This window comes from Spodoptera frugiperda, chromosome 18, assembly GCF_023101765.2.
Source record: "Spodoptera frugiperda isolate SF20-4 chromosome 18, AGI-APGP_CSIRO_Sfru_2.0, whole genome shotgun sequence".
Taxonomy (NCBI): Eukaryota; Metazoa; Arthropoda; class Insecta; order Lepidoptera; family Noctuidae; genus Spodoptera; species Spodoptera frugiperda.
The window spans coordinates 5881203-5905065 of record NC_064229.1 but is presented as its reverse complement, the minus strand read 5'-3'; the positions used below and the strand labels follow the sequence as shown (position 1 = coordinate 5905065).

The 23863-nt window shown below is 33.1% G+C and overlaps 1 protein-coding gene across 2 annotated transcripts in view; it reads left to right on the top strand.

Moving 5' to 3' along the window:
- LOC118278288 (dopamine receptor 2) overlaps positions 1 to 23863 on the top strand; it is a 152064-nt gene that overhangs the window by 32230 nt on the left and 95971 nt on the right. For both annotated transcript variants that reach the window (XR_004783845.2, XM_035597516.2), the window contains exon 2: positions 17026 to 17068. The gene's annotated coding sequence lies outside the window, so the exon portion shown is untranslated. The remainder of the gene's footprint in view (positions 1 to 17025; positions 17069 to 23863) is intronic.

Below are 23863 nucleotides of genomic sequence, written 5' to 3'. Positions count from 1 at the left end.
ATAGCCCGTATCAAAGTCTTATTCTCTTTAAGAAATATTATTTTCCTTCTTTTGAAAAGCAAATACAATCTTTTCTGTGCTCCACCAGGAAAACGTCCACAGGTAAACTATGAAGAGGTACTGGTGCACGTATAATCCCAATAAGGTGGGTTAGGAGGTCAATCCCTTTTATTAACCGTATCTTGAGACTTGTTGATTTGTCATTATTATCTCTTATATAGTGAACCAAATTACCTTGAACCTGTCCGGAAAATTCCAAATTATTTCTTAAAGTGAACTAAACTACCATTAACCTGTCCGGAAAATTGTAAGAAATTGTAATAATATAAATTGAAATGAAAAGTCTTACTTTCCACAAACGAAACTATAACGTTATGTCTTCAAAAGTCTTATTCTATGAACCCATAATATTAATCTAGAACGCATGTTTCAGCCTTTACGCGAACACTTGTAAACATTTTTATTCTTTCTACAAAATATTAGGTATAATAAAGAGAATACTGAGAATAGACAAGGAATAATTTAACATTCCCTTTTAGCCGTAATAAATGACTCTATAAAATAATACGGGTCCCTGTGTAATAGCAATTTACCCTGTGACAAATACTCTAAGGATTTGTGTCCCACACTCGTGTTTAAGCTTAAGATGTTTTCGTGACCTTGAACTAAGGATTCGTATGATAAATATTTCATTGTTACTTTTGGTAATGCTTTATGACCACGGGAAATTGATGTTTGCTGTCTTGCCTTTGGCATTGACCATGTTTTTATTGTGGCAAAATTTTAATGTAAATGATTGGTTGAAAGAAAGACAAAAATACTCTTTGGTATTTATATTATTAGTTAAGATGCTTGGTCCTTTGCGCCGCATATCTACATCGTCAATTTTCAATTGTATAGGAACTTCTATCACATAATATTATAAGTGTGAAAGTTTGTTTATTTGTTCACCTAAGTCACTCTGAAGCTACTGAATGGATTTTGCTGAAATTTGGTATACTGACAGGGCATGAGGTGACTTAGGTGATATGATACTTTTTATTCCATAGGAACGAGAGTGAAGCAACTGGCTGCAGGTAGTAATTTTATATGTCTCATAAAAACTAAACTTAATATTGAGGATAAACTCTTCTTTTCCACCACCGACTGTGAAAGCAGGAAAATCAGATTTCCTCAAAGGTACAAAAATAATGCGTATAACCGTGAACTTTACGGCTTAATACAAAGGTCCTAACGAATTGCGGATATAATTTAAGATAATAAATTATAATAACCGGAACGGGTTCGCTCGTATAAAAATGAATGGTTTACACGACGCGCCTCGGGGGAGGTTTAGATGTGAATATGTCTAAACAATCCCTTTTCACGGCAGTTGGAAATCGTCAGTAATTTCCTTCGGGAAGCCCATTAAAATACTTATCAGTCCGCCAGTCCCAGTTTGTTATCTTTTTCATTACTATGCAAACGATGATTTACTGGTGATTTGGAAGTGGAACTTACTATTCCGTGTAATAAATTTAATTCACCTGGACAGTTCATAAATTTTGGTGCAATTTATTTATTACTGTAGCCTCAAATGTTTTGTGTTTCATTTAAGTAATGTTATTGTTAAATGTATTAGTATATTTACTTTTGTAGTGCTTGTATTATTATTTGAATGAATTATATAAAGAAAAGAAGCTTTGTACACTACAATAACACACTACAAAATACTATGTAAGTTTATTAAAAGATATTGTGTTGTTTGCTATTTTTCTTTTACCTTATACCTAAATAGAAAATATCTATTTTACCGTGAGTGTACGGCGTAGATTTATTTATCTAATACATAAACATGATATCTCAACAATAGACACGTCATTAGCCGATGATAATGGAAATGCTCCTTTGGTGTAACAAATAATCCCTACAAACACATTCGTGGCTATTGTTGAAAGTTCGATAACATAAAGGCCTGCTGTCCATGACGCGTCATTTGCCGAATGCATGCAACCTACGAATGACGAAAGGCGGAACGTAATGTTTCTTTTTCCTGGATAGTTTTCATTGGGTCTAAGCAAGTTTCAAGCTTTTGTCAAATGACGTATCGTGGATAATAAGCCTAAGATAGTTGATAGTTTCTACATGTAATTCTTAATAAATAAATAGAGGCATAAAAACATTAGTACGACGATTCGTGGGTGTTGTGTGGGCGGCCAAGGGTTGAGTTTCTAGGCCTAATACCTCCAGGCGAATCCCAACCCTTTAGACGCCGTCGAGTTTTTATACCATCCCAACTTTTTCCGAACAAATGACTTTTATTTGTGAAATGAAAGGGCTTAAAGTCAGTAATGAAAGAGCTAAGAATAATAGGGTTTTAAAAATTATTGTCTCAGCAACGTGTCAAAATATTTTAGCGGCATAAAGGGATGCCGTTGCAATAAAAAACGGACTTTTTCCATTGTTTTTTGGGAAAGGAATTTTTGCTTTAAAAAAGGGTTTTATAACAGTAATGCTGATTATTTTATGGGTCTATTGTAATATGGGTATATGCTAGTAGTTTTAATCAATTATAGACCTTATGTGCGTTGCTTGTAGATTACAAATCTCATTATAATTTACATTGAACACTTAGAAAATCTTTGGTAGCAATGGTCGTGTTATTTACCACAAATATCTTCATTATCTAAAGCACCACTTATACATTTAGTAACAAATCCAATAGAACGTCGATCAGAAATCCCAATTTAACAGAGGGCGTTATCACTTGAGATATACGAATAGTCCCTCAGAAATGTTCGCGATAAATTGGATGAGAGGAGTGAGGGCGACAGAAACCGGGCTATAGAACTATAGTTCAGTATATAGTGTACATGTACTCGGGACCCGAGTGAAGGATATCCTTTCTAAACACGATCGAGTGTGAGAGGATTAAGAATCACTTTCACTTTTGATGTTAAGTTAAAGGACGATGTTCTCTAAAATGTCGGTCCTTTTTAGGCGAAAAAAGACCAATTTTGATACTTATTTATTTTGTAGTAGTGGTATTTAGGTGATGTTGTTTTAGTACTGGCCAGTTGGTGTTGACTCGTGTAAGTTTCGGACTAAAATAATATGTATGATGTAGTTATTCAGGACCTGAACCAAAATCTTTTCTACCTAGTAAAGTGTTAGTCTTATTATAGTAGTGTTTAACATTTTTAAATTTAAAGTAATCTAAAGACAAGGTGCTTTTGTCTTTCTCTGCTTTTAAAATGCTCAGAATTTATTAAGAAAAGGAATCTTTTATTATTCCTTTTCCATCTTGAAAATAATTTATTCATTTTCATATTTTGTATACTAATAATAACTGCAGTTTCATAAGATTGAAGCTTTTGTTACTTACTTTACAATAAAATCTTACCACCTTAACATTTTCACAATTTAAAAAAGAACTTTCTAGAATACATTGTGTAGAGCGAATGAGAAGAAAATGCTCCAGACGCAATTGTGCATAGGACATAGATAGCGTTTTAAATTATGAGCGTTCACAACTTCGGAGAGCTAATTAAAGTTTTAATTTCAATTGTTTTGATTTGCACTAATAGAATACAAGAGAAAGTAATTTAAACTGTACTTTAGCTTTATATGATTTCTTTGTTATCTATCCGTAGTGGACTGCCTGGTGATAAGCGGTTACTGTTTTATAAGTAAACTTGCAACACCAAACGTTATAAGCGTATACAGATCATGTTTTTGGAAAAAATGGAGTTGTATTGACTGGTTTGGTCCTAGATTGGTATCGACTAAGCAGTTATTGAAAATTTCCAAAGCAAATATAACATAAATACTTTTTTTTGAACAAGCGATACTTAAAGAATACTTATCCAAATTGGCAATTGAATTTTACAACAGTGTTCTTGATTTTATTACGAACACTAACAAGACATTAAGAAATCAATTTACGTAATTCTATCTTTTTAGGCGATTGTAGTCTCTAAGACCTACAATTTGTTTTTATAGTAAGTTTTTCTACAAAAAGTAATGTAGAAGTTTATTGGTGAAAACATAATATTCTAGAACATTCCTAGACGAAGATTTTGACCATTTCTCTACTGTTTATCTTGTGGAATGTAAATGTTATTGGCGGCTGAGCTCGTAATCACAAAATCTTGAATCTTGTTTTAGAGTTCCCTAGGCTGAGGCTTAGTCTTCTTGTTACCAAGAGGGTACTGACTATTACCCACCAAAAGCCCAAGTGTATAAGATTTTAGATATATTCAAAATTGTTTCTGAGACCACTGTTTCTAGTAGGAGTTTTTACGAGGTTCAATTGTGGTCGGGTAGTTTAAAGTTCTGTAATAGAAGATAGTTTATATTTACTTTTTCAAATTATTTATTTAACAAAATTATTTGAAAATTAATGACCAGATGAATATAAAGAACGCAAGTAACTTTTTTTGTTACCTCTACAAACTTGATCTACACAACCAATCTTCTTGTTTGCTTACAAACAGTTGGGTTTGCGAGAAAAGACGTAAACCCATATCTTTCATGGTATATATTCACACGAGTAATACCACAAAAAACATAGTAAGAATCTAGTAAGACCATAAAATATAATACTCAATGTAGCCGGCAGGAATTGAGCACAGAATGGCCCTAGCACACTATTCACTAGAATCGCCTATTCACCCAGATCTCGGACCTAAAGTCGTTACTGGAAGCGTCAGTTTGAAACTGGTCTTTGTAGTGAACGCCGATATTTATGTGTACGATATATTTTGTAAGTCGGAGGTTAGGGTCAGGGGAGCGTATCCGAACGTATTAATATGGTGTGTATGGGCTATTAGCCGCCGACCTGTCGCTATACATCCATTGTTACTGGTGCATTTTGGTAGCCACGCTGGCTTGTTTATGTGTCCTGCTTTTTGGGAGTTATGGACATTTTTAGAGACTGTTAAAAATATAAAACATTCTAGTAACTAGGTTTTTTCCAAAATATTGTTAGATTTTGGCAGTGATTTACATTTTAAACCATCTTTACCTATTTTGAAATATGCAAACATAGATTTAATATTAAACTTCGATGCTCCAACTAATAAATTGATCGGCAGACCTCTTCTTTATCTATAATAAGACCAAAAAAGGCTCTAAAAATTACATCTTCTGCCACGAGGTCATTTCTAACACTCGTTCAAAGTAACACGAATGGCTCAATCTACCAGTTTTATTGTAGCTATCGTGAAAAGCAGGGCCTGACATAAGGTACAGTGTTGACCCTCGTTACTCTGAGAATACAACTCTATCGGTACCTTACCACTGGGAATAGTGTTGTATTGGCTACTGGCCTCTGATCGACGTGATAAAAACGTACCTCGTACCGAGCTGAAGTTACGACACTTTATTGTAGTCCTACTTTTTGTTGTAGTGTTGTGTTTAGGGAGGAAAGAGAAATTAGCACGAATAACTCAATACTGGTTTTCTTTTTATATACCTAAGTACCTACATACATAAATAAAGTCATGCTCTGTATTCTCTGAAATGTTATTCATAGGTGCACATGTATGTGTATATTTATATAATATAATATTACTTTGTCTGTTCCGGGAATTGAACCCGAGGCCCGATACTCTCCGCTCTGTAGCCGCGAGATAACTGAATCGATTACAAACTACAACAATAACAGCTGCAACTGTATTATTATTTTTATACAGTGTAATTTACACCATTTATTAAATTAAATATTATACGAGTTTAGCTGGTCAAATAATTCGCATAACAAATAAAAAACAAGTAACACGTCAATGACGTCATGCTTAAAATGACAAGGATGCAAAATGTAGTTATAAAATTATAGCCGAAATATAATTCATAATTCATAATTCATAATTCTTTATTGCAAATCCACAATGTAAAGATAAGATGGTAATATAAATAACATGGTAGCAATCGTGGACCCTGATGGGCACAGCAAATAGTAAATTAGAAGAGAGGAAGGCGTTGTATATAAGTAAAGAATTATTTGTTTAAACTCAAGTATTCATATTCCTTTTCAATGTATGTATAGGTACTATTGTTATTATGTTTGTATTTTTAGTAGGTGTTTACATATAAGTATATTTTTGTACATTATTTTATTAGTTATCCGTTCTAAATTTATTATATTTATTTTATTGTATTGTTTATATTTGTGATTGTATTGAATATTTTATAATTTTTTGTTACAACTGAATATTTTGTTGTTAATTTTTTTATATATTTAAGCGACTTTTATATGTATTACGTATTTATATATTATTCATTATATTTGTATTATATGTTATATGTATTATATAGAAAAGGTGTTTGTTAATATGATTATTAACAAACACCTGATATTTCTTTATAATCAATATTTTCATGTTATTTGTTTATCCGCAAGATATTCACTGATCGTGTAGTAGGCTTTATTAATTAATATTTGCTTTAGGGTGTTTAGGAACTTCGTGTAGCTAGGCTCATCTTTTATTTTGTTGGGTAATTTATTATATATTTTGATGCACATTACATATGGGCTATTTGAATGTAGTGTCATGTTGGATGTAGGTAGCATAAGCATGTTTTTGTGTCTTAGTGATCTATTTGTGTGTCTGTCTCCGCGCTTTGTAAAGAAGGTAGAGTATCTCCTAACGAATTTACATATTTCTAGAATATAAATGCATGGTAACGTAAGTATTTTATGTTTTTGGAAATAGGGTTTACAACTGTCTGTTTGTTCAATGTTTGTAAGTATTCGGATTAGTTTTTTTTGTTGTATGAAGAGTGATGGTGCGTCAGTGCTGTTACCCCACATGATGATGCCGTAGCTAAGTCGGGAGTGGGCGTAAGCATAATAAGCACTCAATGCAGTTGGTAGGTCTGTGGTTATTTTTAATTCTCGAAAAGCGTAGGTGAATTTGGAAATCTTGGATTTAATGTTTTGGATGTGTGTCTTCCAGTTGATATGAGTGTCTATTGTAAGTCCAAGAAGCGTGAAGTCGTCGACAACGTCTATTTTTATATTATTAGTAGAGAAGTTAATTGTTATTGGGGATTTTTGGTAGGGATAAAAGGTCATAATTTTTGTTTTTTTGTAGTTTATTTGTAAGTTATGTTGATTCATCCATTCTGTAGTTTTATTGAGTATAGTTTGTAGTTGTGTATTTATTTCTGTTTCGTTACGGCAGGAAGTAAGAAGGGAGACGTCATCTGCGAATAGTACACAAGGTTCATTCATAATTTTTGGAAGGTCGTTGATATATATAAGGAATAATAAACATCCAATGACGCTGCCTTGTGGTATTGATGAGTTTAGGATTTGTCTATCTGATCTTATATTAGCTATTTCGTTATTATCTTGGTTATAATATTCAATTTCTACATATTGTTCTCTGTCCTTAAGGTATGACTGAAACCATTGATGAGTGACTCCGCGGATTCCTATTTTGTATAATTTATCTAATAATATATTAAATTTAACTCTATCATACGCCTTAGTCATATCAAGCAGTACACCTACTGCGTATTTTTTATCGTTTAAGATATTGATTATTTCCTGCATGTATTTGTAAACTGCCAGTGTTGTTGATCTTTGTTTTCGGAATCCATTTTGACCCTCATCAAAAATTTTAAATCTCTCGCAGAAGCTATAGACCCGGTCGCACATTGCTTTCTCGAAAATTTTGGATGTTGTCGGCAAGAGTGCAATGGGGCGGTAGTTGCTGGGGTCGGTATTTGAATTTTTCTTGTAAATCGGTTTTATGATAGCTTTTTTAGGAGATCAGGGAATGCACCTTCTTCAAAAGACTGGTTTATTAATACGCAAAGTGGTGGAGTGAGTTCATCAGCGCAATGTTTAACTAGGGATGGTGGTATTTCATCTATTCCATGACTATTCTTGTTTTTTAAATGTTTTATTAATTTGTTGGTTTCGCGGTAGTCTACTGGTCTAAGGAAGAATGTGTTTTCTAACTGTTGAGATTCGGGCAGATCGCAGGATTGAATATTGGTTAGGTTTATAGGTTCATTGCCAATTGATGCAAAGAAATTGTTAAAAATATTAACTATTTGCTTAGGTTCACTATTAAGTACATTATTTATTTTTAATTGAATATTTTTCTTTTCAGCTTTAGGTTTTTTATTTGTGCGTTCTTTTATCATAGCCCACATAGTTTTAATTTTATTTTGTGATTTTTTAATTTTATTTATGTATTGTAATTTTTTAGCCGTAATTATTGACCGCTTTAGTATTTTTTCATATTTTTTATAGTATTTTTTAATGACTAGATTATTAGATTTTAGACAAAGTATTTTTAATAGTCTCTTATTTTTGCATGCAAGTTTAATTCCTTTAGTTAACCAGAATTTTTTATGGCACATTTTTAATTTAATTTTCCTCTTTGGTATAGTTTTATTTAGTGTAGTAGTTAGTATGTTATTAAAAGCTTCATAGTTTTGGTTTATATTATTATTAGGTACAATGTAATCGCTCCAGTTTATTGACTGTAGTGCAGATTTAAATAAGTTTATGTTCTTCTTATTATATAATCGTTTTTTGACGAGGTAAGTTTTGTTTTGATTTTGAAATTGTGGTGTTTTAAGACTAATTATTGTGCTACAGTGGTCTGAAAACCCTAGTTCTTCGACTGACGTGTTTGAATATTTTTTATTGAAATTTGTAAAAATTAAATCTATACAGGTTGATGAATTATTTGTTATACGTGTAGGTTGTTTTATGTGTTGTGTAAAATTGAATTCAGACATAAGGTCTAAGAGGTTTTTTGTTTTTATATTGTTTTGTTGTACATCAATATTAAAGTCACCCCCGAGTATGATGTTATACTTAGAATATTTATTGTTAATGTGGGTTAGTATTTTGTTTAATTGGATGTAAAATACGTCTTCATCTCTTCTATTCCAGTATAAAGTAACTAATAATATGTTTACATTGACTAGTTCGATTGCGCAGACTTCTACAATATACTCAATGGTCATTCTCGTAATATCGTTTTTTTCTATACAGTCTATATCTTCTTTTAGTAGGATGCAGGTGCCGCCACCTCCGTGGTTTTTCCTGCAGTACGAGGCAGCCACTTTGTATCCAGTGAAGCTAATTAAATCAAGTTTTTCTTGTGTGAGCCATGTTTCGGTCATACATATTGCTTGATATTCCTGGGTCTGGTTTATAAATGCTTCTATTATGTGTTGTTTATTATATATGCTTTGTATGTTCTTGAACATTATTGTGAATTGTTGATCGGTTGTTTCATTTTGTGGTAATTCCTTCGATTTAATCGTCTCGAAATGTTGATCGATTGGTTCGAAAAGTCTTGCTTCTTTCATTTTTGTTGTCATGAAACATTGGGTCTTCGCTTATATTGTTATTATTGGTGTGTATTTCTGAGTTAATGTTGCAATTTATTTGCTCGCCTTCTATGTACAGTTGATTGTTTTTGATGATAGCATAATGTCCTTCCTTACGGGCTGTTAGCATTTTTCCTCGCATTATATGTCTCTCTTTCAGTGCTTCTTCATCGAGGAATTCGGAAACGTGGAGTCCAGTGCCACGGAAGTATCGGTTATGTTGTACTAAATATTTCGTCATTCTTTTGCTTATCAGTTCTATAACAAGAGGTCGGGTATTATTTTTGTATTTTCCAATCCTATGTGTATCTTCAATATATCCTAACAGGTCAACCTGCAGAATGTCACGGAATACGTTTAAAATTCGAGAGTCGAGTTCATTTTCAGATTCTTTATAAATTTCTGGGAGACCGTAGAGTACTATTTTTTTCATGTTGTTCTCAGTTGTGGTTTTTGTTGTGTATGTTTTATTCGAAAGCATTTTTATTTCTGATTGTAGCAGCTCAACATCTAAGAAATGAGAACAAAAAAGGAAAGAAAAAGACTTAAAATAGCGGGAATTGTTAAAAACATCATCGGCATCCATCATGCTGGGAAGGCGAGATAATTATTTCGCGCATTCCGATCTTAATCCTGAGAATTGGATTTCAGTTGAATGTTCCACGTTCTAGAACGTTCCACGATTATAACTTTAAACTGAAATGAAACTTATTTTTAATCAGAGAATTTTTCCAAGAATTTCCTTAATTACGCTTTTATTAAATTAAGCGAATGAGAACGTTTTGAGATGTTTTTTTTAATTATGTAATTTATGTTGAGTTAGCTAGGTTTGTTTTGGTTTTAGTAAAATGTTGTAACTAGACTAGGACTATGCGTGTTTTTATTTTTCTCAGTGGTACCTATTATTGTGTGGCAACAAAATATGAATACCAATAATAAAAATAGTGTTTTTATAACAATATAATTAACTTTAAAAATAATAATTTATAATATAATTAACTTCTTCTTGTAAGAAAAGTAAGGTGGTAACATAATATGCTTCCATTTTTTTGGAAGCTGAAGTTTGGCGCAGATTCTTATGAGATAATCTACTGCGGTACACATTAATTCAGTTCCTGTAGGAAATTAATATTTCAAGGTTTGCAGATATAACTGCAATTTGTGGCCCGCTTTTTACTTTTAGTTACTTGAAAATGCCATTATGTTGCCAAGACCTGAATTACGAAGTAAATGAGATTCTTTTCTTGTCATGTTTAGGAAATGAGATAGAAGAAGACTAATTTTAGGACTTTGACGGTCATGTAACAAATGGAATTACCAGTTGTGTGTTCAACACAGACAGACACATGAATAAGGCAGCAGACTTCTAAAGTATTATGTAAAGGCTGATAAGCTTTTACAAGGCTGATACAAAAGTATTTTTAATACTATAGAATCAGACGTAGCTAAACCGCGTTTAACACAAAATACTGCACAATATTCGTGTTGTTGCAAAATTAAATCCAAAATTTGTCTAACATTTAAAATACGCATTCACGGTACGCGAATACGCATTAATAATGTCTTAAACTTGTAAAGACACCTCCATAATTGTGGTAATCTGTGTAATGTCGCGGTATCACAAAGTTCATACTGTTAAGTCCTCGGGAGCAGACGTCGGCGCGGGATTAGAGAGCTCCGTGTTACTTCGCGGTCCCAACTTTTAATCCCGCACATCACATGAGGTTGTCGGTACTTTCGAAGTCGATATTTAGTGATGTGACATCCGTACTTTTTTGTTTGAATTAAAGTTTGCGGTAAAATGTATTTACTCTTTCTTCTCTTCTTATACTGGTTTTCATTTCTAGTCAGTATATACTTACAATATCAGGTTAAGTTTAATGTTAGATTTTTTTGTTGAACTAAGAGCTCATAAAAAACTATATTGTACTACTCGGAGCTGCGGACAACGTACCGGGGCTCCGACTCAAAGCAGGAGAAGGAACGCGGCGGTTTTTAGTCAGTAGGAGTCTGACACCCCCTCTCGCGTAACCTAAGGCGGGAGAAATCATTTGATGATTGTTCTCCCTAAAAAAAGGTGTTTGTGGTAATTAGACCTATATGGTCTGTCTCTCCAAAGCGGTGAAGCTGAAGAGGTGTTAGTGGCAATTAAATCAACGTAATCTACCATCTCTGTGACTAAAAATGAATAAAAATGGTCAAATTAATTTGTCCGGCACAATGCGGTTTCCACATAAATAAAAATCACAAGCTCCACATCACTTAAAGTATCAAAACGGCTTAAGAATATGAAACAAAATATTATTCACAGAAATGAGTTGTAATCCGACTTGAAATTCTGGAAAATAAAATCCTGTGGAAAAGCTCTTTGCTTTGCGAGATTTTTACTTCAATCGTAGTCAAGTAGGTAAAGCGACTTCTTAGAATCGTGCTGAAGTATTTTTCTTAGTCAGTATTGCACTTCTTACAAAGTTTTTTAATAATAAGTATGATTTCAATATAATAATATCAAAGAAGTTGGTTTTATTGGACTGGATTCCTTATACCTGCAAACTTTTTAATGTAAAATTATTACACCTTTTACTGAGAATTGTGTAAAATCTATAGGTTATATAAACAAGATAACCATCAGCTAAACCGTTTCTTTTTTGTCGTGATTTTTATTGTTAGGTTCATATGTAAGAAAAAGTTTACAAAATATATACGCGAAACAAAGTTCCTGGGATCCGCTAGCTGCTATAACAAATAGATAATTCAAAAACGCTTTCTCAAACTTATCAAAGTCTCTATCCCGTCAAAGAAAACATAAATAAATCGTCTTTCATTAATGGAGCAAGAGCAAAGAATTTAAAGATAAATCTTAGTACTAAATAAGGCTGGATTAACATAGAAAGAAATATCCCAGATTTAATTTAGTGCTGCAATTTGTCTACTCAAAGATTTTATAAAGACAAGGATTAGGTACACAGCTGTTAATTACGAGTCGTTCGCCTTTAGGCTCTAAGGTCAAATGTTCTTGACGTTTTAAGCCAATAAATGTGATCGCGGCTTAACTTTGAGCCATTAATCACACAGTACCTTCTTTTTTCCAGTATTTCGAATAAAATAAAAGAAGACCTAAGTTATGGATTTGTTTAGAAAAATGTAGATTGTTTATTCCTCACGACCCTGTTTAAGATGTTGTAAAAACTTCTTTTTTTTGTCGTTTGTGAATAAAAACAGTTTGCAATTTGCGTGTGATCTATGGTTATTTAATTCATGTTTCTTCTTGTTTGAGAACTATAAAAATGTTGATTGTTACATTACAAATACGATAGTTTTGTTTGTACAAATTGTTGTTAATGGTCTAATTTACCTACTATAACCGATGTAATGTCTATTAGAACCCTTTTTATATTTGTGCCATTCATAAAAAAAATGTTCACATAACCAAAGTGATTGCAGTTTTTTAAATGAAATGGTTCGTTTATAAAATAATGTCTTTTAATCTACTACTATCGAAAATCTACATTGTAAGTGGTTGAAATGCTACGATTATGTAAGTGGAGCCCAAAAATGTAATAAAATGGACAATATCCATGTCTGTCCCTTGTTAGACAATAATATTATTCAGATATAGCGAATATAGCGATATGGCAGTTCACATACTTTTATTATTATTATGTTTCGAGATACAGTATACTGCGAATGAAGATTGCTTCGTGATCCCAACGATACATTCCGGACAGTTGTGGAATGTTAGATAAAAATAATATTTGATATTTACGTTTTTGTTCCTACATATTTAAATGTCAAAGTGTAAATGAGTTGATCTTTATTTATGAACCTTACTTATGGGAGAAAGTCACTTATTACCAGGAGTTAAATAAAAATGGCAAGATGTGGGAGTATGACCTGTATCTGCCATTTAACGTAATAATTCAGGCCATATTCCGTATATAATGAATTCTATTATAGAATAACTGTGCCCACTTATAAAATAAAGTCGTTCGAACAAAATAAAATTTCACATAAATTCGTAAAACTTTTTATACAAATCATTTTTAGAATGACTATGCAAGTTTAAAAGTCGCCCCAAAAAATTGGAAGCCATGAATTATATGCGGCCATGTTTAGAAACCGCGAAAGATAAATGAGTATACATCGTGAGCTTGACATTGTGAGAGTCTTAACCAAGCGCACATCGCTTTGTTTACGTTAAGCCCCACTTACTTCACATACATAGTTTTTCAAAGCCAGGTTGCCTCCGTGCTAAGACATTAATGGCCTATTATGTGCCATAATATGGTCTTAAATAGACGACACACGTGTAAAACGGCTCGACGAAGGCTTACTCACGTTTATCGCGATTCTCCATTATTTCCTTGTCGAATAAACGCGAAGTCACCTGGTAGCTATTAAAATTTGCTTCCATCATAAGGGCGCCTTGTACGCGTCGAGTTTACGCGGTTAGATAATATTTCATGAGTTTTAATAAGTTGTGTGTTTTAAAAATGAAAGTTGTTTACCTTGGGCGAAAATTGTTTGGTTTGGTACTAATGAAAAAGTTTGCTTGTGATTTTGGTGCTAGATAGTATTTGTCTAGCAGTACAACAATTGCAATTAGTTCAATCTTAAATCCTTATAACTTTAAATGCTTTACTTGAAAAAAAAAACAGTCTGTTATCATTACAACAAATCACATGAACCAACCTAATTTTAGTGAAACAAAAATCATAAGAAGAACGAACCACAAGTCCTTCAGAAACAGTCAAGACGATGACATTAACCTACATGTTTTATGCCCCCAAAACACGAGCTCAGTATCATCAGCAAAAACTCGGTAAAATAAAAACGCATGCACGATGGTGGACGTTTTTGCCGATCCCAGTCGCTGGTCGAACGTACAAAATGGCGCATTTCATTTATCAGATTTTGCTTGTATTCCGAGAGTGTGTGTTTTTCATCGGGCTCAGGGCTACCATGAATTGCCAATAAAGCGACAAAGTCGAAGCAGGGCTCCAACTATCGCATGTCACATGTATAGACGATTTTGAAAATTTCTAACATACATAGGTGTATACAAATCCTCAAGCCTGTCTCCCATGGGGGTAGGAAGAGACAATGGGACGCCAATTGCTTCGAATCTTACATACCTTTGTCGCTTCATTAACAGTCATCAGTCTTTTCGTGTATGTTCTTCTGTTCAGGGTATTTTTGATTTCTACCCTTCTGTCTACTTTTGGAAATAGGCTGGTGATGTGTCGATACAAGTCAACTGTCTTCTACAGATGATTATGTGAATATTCGTCCCTTCTGTCTAATATCGGAAATATGAGGACTCTTAGTTATTGTGTCTGACGCCATTGTGAGTGTCCGCTAATTTTCCGGTTGTTTGGCTGTCGCTTCGTTCTCTCTGCTTAGTTAAATGTTTTAATATTAATGTTGTTAGAAACGCGACTGTTCGCTGGGGTTAAACATTTTGTATATTGAACTGAGATAAGTTTTGCTTGAATTTTCAATTTGTGTCAGAAAATTATCAGTAGTATCCTTCAACCTGTATAACGCGTAATGATGGTTGGCTCAATATTATGCATGTAAGCTTTGCTCAATTAAAATAAAATAAAAAAATACAGAATATTTACCGTACATTCTGTAAAAATAGTTTTCTTTACTAATGAACATAATAAGTTTCAAACAAATTATATTAGACGCAATTAGTAAGACTAGCTCAATATTAATAAAATACTACTGTACCTACTGTAGGCCTATATTTTTCAGAGATCGTAGATTGTTATAAACAAGAATAATCGAAGGAATAGTGAATACTCGGGAGAGATTTTTATGATTATACAAACTTCAAAGAGTTTTATATTTTTTCCTAGAATAATGCAAGTTTTCTTGATTAGTAGCTACATTGTAATAAGTCGTAAACAAGGCGTGGGTGGCTACACTTTGTTTACCCTTCATAATATTAGCAATATTCTGTAGTGTTAGACGTGCCAAATAATAATAAAAACACTATAGTATTCAGTTAGGTTTCAGGCTTTTGAAATTGAAATTGGGTTTCAGGATTTCAAAAGCCTGTAACCCAATTGTTTATAAAATTTCGAATACGGTGTGGATATTGTTGTTATTAAATTTGTAATGTTTCCAACTATTCGAAAAATCACAAATCACAATTGTTTAGATGTAGCTAATTAACGTTTTTAATTATTAAGTACCTGTCCAATTATAATTAACTGTTGTCCATTGGCAAGTACTTCACGACACTGGTTACTGAAGGCCTGTAAGTCTTGGCCGGTGGTGCAGGTATCTCCAAAAAGCATAGAAGTATACGAAAAGCCATATGCTGAAACAACCATAATATAAGCGATGATATATGGTTTAAACTCGGATCAATGTCCAAAAGTACATAAGCACCTAAAATGGATGTGCGGTAATCTCGTAACTCATGGGGTTGTAATCCGTAATACTCTGTGCAACTTTACAACCCCATTGTTCAAAGGAGATAAAAGAAAAATATCGTGGAAATGGCACCATATGTCTTAAAAGCAAAAGTTTCATAATCCTTTGGAACATTTCAGTGATATTTTTTTTTATATATCCGTAAATATTTTCTATAATCAGGTTTTTTTAAGAAAAATGTTGTAATTGAGTGATTCAAATCTAGTTTACTTGACTAGAGATTGCCTATTTTGCCGAAAAATACTCATTTATTTTAATGCCACGACATTTTGTGGTATTTGTATAAAATTATTATGCGAAACATAATTATGGTAAAGGAACGATCAGCTAAGTTACCACAAACTTAAGTAAAATAAACTTGGTGCATAGTAATATTGTGGGGGAATAAAGGTCTGTGTAACCTATAAAAATGTAAAAGGTTAAGCTAAAACCTCATTATTATGCTAAGAAACTAAATATCGTATCCTCCCACACATTTTATAGAAAGAGGATGATTTTTATTATAATTATACAGAAAATAAATTATGATAAACAAGTTTTTTACTTAAACAATCACGCTTCGAAAACTTCCAACAATTTTGTATACTTTTCATTCCAAAGGCACATTGAATCTAAAAGCCAAAAATACAATAAGAATAATGAATTTAAAAATTACTCAAAATCTTCAATTGATACAATTTGATCGGAAAAATATACAACAGTTTGTTTTCCCATTTCCCCCTCCATTGGGCTGTCAAAATAGTCGAACGAAATGATCGGCGAGACCCGGAGGCGTATAGATGGGGCGACAGTAAAAATATTTTGTTTCGATCACTTCAGACACCGACATCGGCAGTAGCTCGCACATTAAGGGCAGTACTTAAATCCCGTCTAAAATTGGCTGGCCGTAAATTTTACTTAATGTCTGTAGAAACGATCCAACACAATATAGAAGAGGAATTTCGGCAGGCCAGACAACATTTCCCTCCACATAATGTTCAGAAAGCGAAAAGTTCATGTCTAGCCGAATGTTTACATTACTTAAATTGTTAGTTCGGAGTGCTTTGTGTCGAGTAACGAGCCTCCTTGGAGTTTTTGTGGTGAGCTGTTGGAAATGTTGATATCCTTGACCAACTTGTCATAGTACGTCTTGACAAGCAAGTGGTTAAGTGTCAAATTAACAGGGGTGGGTCTATTTCCATAATTATACGTACATAGTAATCGATGACATACTGATATGACTTATTTACTTGACAGATGAAAAGCGGGCATGCTGAGCAACTCTTCTAATCGTTCTAAGGTAAGCAAAGATTAAAAGTTATCATACCAATTAAAATACCCATCTGGATACTTTTTGGAAATCACTAAAGTCAATATTCTTTACAAAATTCCATCAATCTTAAAACACACATCACTTCCTTGGTCTTAAAATAATCATTCCAACAAAAGAAAGATGAGTCCTCAAATCAGAATCATTCATCCAAATGTCCATTTTTAATTTTAAGCCTGATTAGCAATTTGTTGGGGAAGCTGTCGGTCGGTCGTTACTTTTTAATTTTGGCAAGAGGGAATTCAATAGAAAGAGAGAAAATCAAACAAAAATAGCTTGGAAAAAGTAAATGACAATAGTGGATGAAAGATTTCAATTAGGTACTGGTACGAACAATGGGTGCCGGAATACTCGGTACGATGAAAGGCCTGTCTACTTGAGAATGCAGTCGCAAAGAAAACGTCTCGTCTACTCTACGGTTTATTTATTAAACTTAACTTGAAAGTTTTTAATATTAACTGTTATTCGGATTTTATCTTGTGTATAATGTAAAGATTTACTTTGTTAGTTTTGTGGGTATAAATAGGTTGTGAGGCTATTTAGTTTTATTTTATAGTTTACGGCTGCCTCCTTGTCGAGTGGTCGCAAGTGCGACTGCCGAACAAGGGGTCTCGGGTTCGATTCCCGGGTTGGGCAAAGTATTACTGGGCTTTTTTCGGATTTTCGAAAATTTCTCGGTTCAAACAAAAATTTGTGGATCACACAAACAATTACTCTGTGCGGGAAGCGGCAGCCGGTAGCCCAGCCACCGCACCAAACGTATAATTGCACCAGAATGCTTCATAGCATAAATGGTGCATAGTGGATGTTACATTGAATTTGCATGTATTTAATGTCATAATAAAATTATTCTGTGACTTTAAAAACGCCTCTAAAATCTAACAACACAAGAAATAAAAGCATTGGTGTAATGAATGCTAAGCTTGTTGTATCATGAAGGTTGTGTCATTCTATATTTTTTTTAAACACACGTAATTACAAAAGAGTATTTTAGACTTTGTGTGAGTTTTATAGCCATTATAAAGGTCTAAGCTTTTGTTTTCCATATAACATCAACAGACAGTTAGCCTCATTAGATTAGGCCTCAACTGTGTTTCTTTTCATTAAAAATCTCTTTTTTTCAACAATGGAATGTAAAATTGCCTTTTCTATGGAATAAAAAAAGTTTTGTAATGGATTTTTTTGTCTTTGGATACATTCATTGTAATAGAGAATGGTAACTTGTATACTTTGAAATTTGAATTGTTTTTTTTTCTATTATTTAAATTAAGATCTCCACTGTTTTGAATTACTGTTAAGAAGTAATATCCTGTAGTCTTTGATCTATTTGTATATAAATAGGAGCTGTAAACTGTATTAATAGACTGGAAACAACTTCGTTAGGCGCGGAAATCGACCTGCGCCTACTACTCAATCATTGGTTATAGACGGTTGTAAGTAAAGGTTAATCAATCTTTTACATTGATTTTTAATTGACTTTATTCTAATCATATTAATATAGCTAGGACTATACATTGACTAAGATTATTGAATGAATGTTAGAAAGGGAGTTCTAAAAATATTGGTTTCTATTGTAAAAATATTAGTTTCTATACAAAATATGAATGTATAGTTTTAATTTAATTTAAATGTAGAAAATCAATAATTTAATTCTCTAAAAGTTAACTTAAGTTGGTAGACTTGTCAATGAAAATTTAGATTTTAGAAATTCGAAATGAGACAAAGGGAAAATCAACGCAACGAAAGCCTTTGATGTAACTTTCCGAATAAAATATACTTCATATAATAATAAATTGTAATAAATACTTAAATTTGAAAACAAAGGGTATTTTTTTAAGTTTCACAAGCTTCAAATCATAGAGGTTTGGAAATAATTTTCACAACGCAAAATACATAAAAGTATTCCCAATTTTCATTTCAGTTTTCTGAATCATTTCTTAATAATTACAAAAAATAACATGATTTATAAATGAAAATTAAGTGAATTACAAATTGAAATTAAGTATCACTTAAACTATCAAACAAGTCATCAAATAAAACACAAAAAAGCACTTCAAAACTGAGAAACTAGACGTTATAAAAACGTGATCCTAATTAATCTTCCCGACTAATTTGCGAAAGGATTTACTAATTAAAATCCTCTTTCTAAAATCTGGTTTAAAGTAATTAAATCCGTTGTCCACGTTACCGCGATCCTATTAGTTTTACCCTCTTGTCGCCGAATTTCGAAGCGTCGTAGTGTAAAAATCTTGACGTGCCATTACGGGGTGCGATAGTGATTTACGATGCGTCTTAAATATATAAAACTGGGGGTTTGTTTACAATGATACCCTAATCGTGACGAAGGGTTTTTTTAAAGATTTTTCAGCAGATTATGTTTAGTCGATTTATAGTGGCATTAAACTACTCCACTATCATTATCAGCAGACGTATCACCTGATGGTAAGCAATCGCCGCCGCACATGGACACTTAAAACACCAGAGGCGTTACAAGTGTTAGGAATTTAAGAGTTGTTGGGGAATCGGAGATTGGGAAGATTGGGAAGGGGGGAATTGGACCTCCAATAACCTCACTCACGTAACGAAACACAACGCAAACGTTGTTTCACGTCGGTTTTCGGTGAGGCCGTGATATCAATCCGGTCGAGCCGGCTCATTCGTGCCGAAGCATGGCTCTCCCACGCTTAAATCTATCGTCATCATACGGTATAGCAATTACACTATCCTTTTATATACCTGAGTAACATCCACATTTACAAAATCAGTCAGAGAGTAATATTCTGTTATGTTTCTCGTAACCGCAAGTAGTACCAGTGAGAGCAGTGTTATTCTCTAGAAGTACTAAGTGTCAATTACATGAAGTAATTTAGTATCGGCTGCGCAATAAATGCAAGGTACAGTGCTACAGGGTGCTGCTATAAAAATAAAACTACGTGTTTATCGTTGCAGTGGTCTGGTGCTCGTGTTAGTGATATCATAATTGATTTTGAATTGTTTATCTTAAGGTTTTATGTATGAGTTCTGTAAAAATTAATATGAATAGATATATGATAATGGGTCAAAGAAAGTTATTCAGTCGAATCTGGCCCAAATATGAATTTAAAGTTTTAACTATTGGGAATTATCATAGCGACTTCATCGTATTAAAATCCACATTCATTTAATTTTTTGTGACAATATACCGTAATAATCATAAAATTAAAAAGTTTGTGCTCAGTGTTTGATTTGATCTAAATTATGGAGGGTCAAATATTTTACCAGCGAGACAGATTTCAGGACAGAAATTAAATTGTAATTTTTAGATTTACGATTCTTTTTACAAAATTAGCGTTGAAAAATATTTGAGCAGCGTATATTGTGATTTTATATTACGAATTACTTAATCCAGTTTATTTCTTATCTTTTTAAGTTAACTTAAAATGTCTTCGGTTCAAAGGTCGTGGAGTTTCAAAGAAAAATAAATTCCTGAGTTTGACATTTTTGTAGGACTTGAGGAAATGAGTCGGAGCGTAGCAAATCGGCAGATCTGCTACGACTTTATATCATCGTAGACCTGACGTCACACCGCTACGCCGTAGCAACGTACGAACGTAGCTCGAAAAGTGTAGCATATTCGAAAAGTAATAAAAATATTTTATGGAATATAATGTTCTATGATGAATGACTAGGAATGTACTTAGCTTTCGATTCGACCGTGACCGAAATCCATCTAGTATAATATATTCTGTCAAAATTAACTTTATGATCCTATAATAATAATTTAAACAACGAAAACATTATGTAAAAATTATGTCATTTTTGATGGACAATTGATTTCTAAAAGTAACTAAAAATCACGGTTTACTCACGTATATGAATCTTTAATTTAGTAAATCTCACGATACTTATTATAAAGATATTATCAAAAGTATTTAGTTTTCCATATACTGTACTTTAATCGACAAACAAACTGTTAGTATAAAATAATACGACTCAAATCTCAAACATTCCTTTCACCGCAGCTTAGACGCTCGAATCCACAACTAAATTGTCAGAAAGAGACCAAACCATAAGCCATAAATCCAGCTTCAAGTATATCTGTCACGTAAAAAAGAGAAAGCAAATAGAATATGTTGATCAAATTGAATTTATTGCTACTGAATCCTAACATGAATTTGCAGAACGAAAATAGAACCTTCGCCTTCGTTTTTGACTGTCACGATGATACTGAACCCAAGGTTTATAGTTCTTCAATCGACTGTATAATATCGCCATTTCCTTAGGACGCCTCCTCAAAGATTGCGGCTTGAAATATTTCACGCCATTGTGCGGTTTGAACACTAGACATAAAACAAAAGAATGGTGTTTGTATTTTGTTACTTAAAGTTTACCTTTTTATAGCATACCGTACCTAAATTGTTTAACTTGGTGCCGAGTGAAGAAAATCCTAGTGTAAGGGCCACGTTAAAAAAAATACAGTAAAAATGTTACATGAAGATCATCATTTCACAGGTGAAATGTGGTTTGTGGGCATTATACATATAAAAATGGATCGCTGTTCAATAGACTCACTTAAACTGGAAATTGGCTGGACCGATTGAGCTTATTTTGGTTTTAAATTATAGGTGGAAGTTTAGAGAAGGTTTAGAAGGTATGAAAAAAATATTTGAGGCGGTACGAAGTTTGCTGGGTCATCTAGTGTTAAATAATTATGTGCGTCTTTTTTAAATCATCTAGGGAACTTCTTCTTGTTATGCTATGATATACAATGGAAAACCCCAATATCACTTTACACAACCTTGAAATAATACAAACGGTCATAATGTCAGTGTTACAACAATCACATCAATGACTAAAACTACATGGAAACAGATAACGATATTTGTCTAGTATTATTCACTTGGAGTGCGGTTGGCAAAGATAACAGCCTGTGTGTCCGTATGGAAGGGAATTTGATAAATGTAATGTACGCGGGGCACCTGCGATATGCCGGTAATGTATCAAGCCATTTGCTTCGTACTACTTCCTTTCTTTTCTATTTATTTGCTTGTACGGTTTGTAACTGAATAAAGCAATATTTATTGTATTAACTGACTGCCTCATTGGTCGAGAGGTAGCTATTGCGAATGCCGGGTTTTTTTTTTAATTTTCTCAAAAGTAGCACGGAGTCTGGCATCGTGTCCAGTATATGGCAATAAGCTCACCCCTATTACATGGGACTTATAAAACAATTGGTGAAAGTGGGTGTACATTGTACAGTGACATTACGTGCCTTAATGTGCCCCTCATTCGATTATATTTATGATCATGTCGAATATTGAACATTGTCAAGATTTTTTCATGTTTGAAATAGGTTTTATATTTAAGACCATACCTGACCTTGTTTTATATTCAAGTATTCCAATAGCTATACCACGAGTAATACGCAAACGTCTAATGCCTGTCTGCCTAAGTTAGTACGACGACATCAATTTGATCTGTATCCAAGTTAGCAATATTGATTCTACTATAAATATATTAACGTAGTAATTTTAATAATGTTTTAAGTAAGTAAGTAAGTAAGGATTTGTTCAAACTATCATGACAAGCTCAAAGAAAAGTGGTAAATGTTTCTATGTATACATGCGATACGTAGATCAAAATAACATGTTTTACAATTTTTATCTCTCTGCTTCTTCTATGGCATTTCATAGATTAGCTCTGGCTAATCTATGAAATGCCTGTACTGATTTCGACGGGACTTTTATTGACAGGTAACTTAGTTGACAAGCTGATGTAGGAGTAACTTATGTTATTTTTAGTTAGTAATCTATGCCAAGCGTAGCCGCGGGCAACTAGTTCATGAATAAAGATAAGGGAAACTTAACTGAACTTTATTTACACGTCACTACAACAGCTTGTGATAGTTCACTGCTAGACTTTGGGCCTCCTCTGTATTAGAAAAGTATGCTGAACGTGGATAACGTTTAGCAGGCGGGTTGGAGATGATACCAACACATGGTTCTCCCAAACGACAGTATATCAACTAGTTCCATTTCACAAACTAAATGCACGCCAACAAAGCTCCCAAAGCGGCTCTAAATCTCTAAATAAAACTAACACGGTTACATTCAGAGCCCCTACATTTCATTTTAATTACCCATTTAATTCTAACAACAACAAAATGAACATTAAATTCATTAAGTGAAACTACCGTAATGAGGGAACGAATTCATACGGTATTGCAGTACAGTTTGAAAGTTTAATGTGAAATTAATGCAGTGTTTTGCGTATGCATTTCGAGTTTAAAAGCTTTGAGCATTTGTTGGTGGATGAAGGAGATTGGGTTCAAAGTTAGACCTAGGATAATGTGGAACGATTTCTGGATTTTAATCAAATAAAATATAAATCAACGTCTCGCCTTTTATACCCAAACACCCTTTCGGCAGAGGTGCACATTACTGTATGTAATGTCGCTGTACAATGTACACACCTTTCGTGTTATAAGTCCCATGTAAAAGGGGGTGAGCCTATTTACATATTACTGGGTACAAATCCAAACTCCGTGCCAACACTGAGAAAAAAAATGAATTAATTAAACTATTAAATCCAGAAAAAATATAGTATCTAAATAACAAATAATTTTGTAAAATAGGAAACTATTTCAATTTTTTCAAATTAATTAAAATATTAAATCCAGTAAAATTATAATACACTAATCTAATCATTTTACAAAATTACTTTATCGTAACAATTCTAATTGCTTTGACGCATTCTAAGACTTCCCAGATTAAGACTAATCTCAAA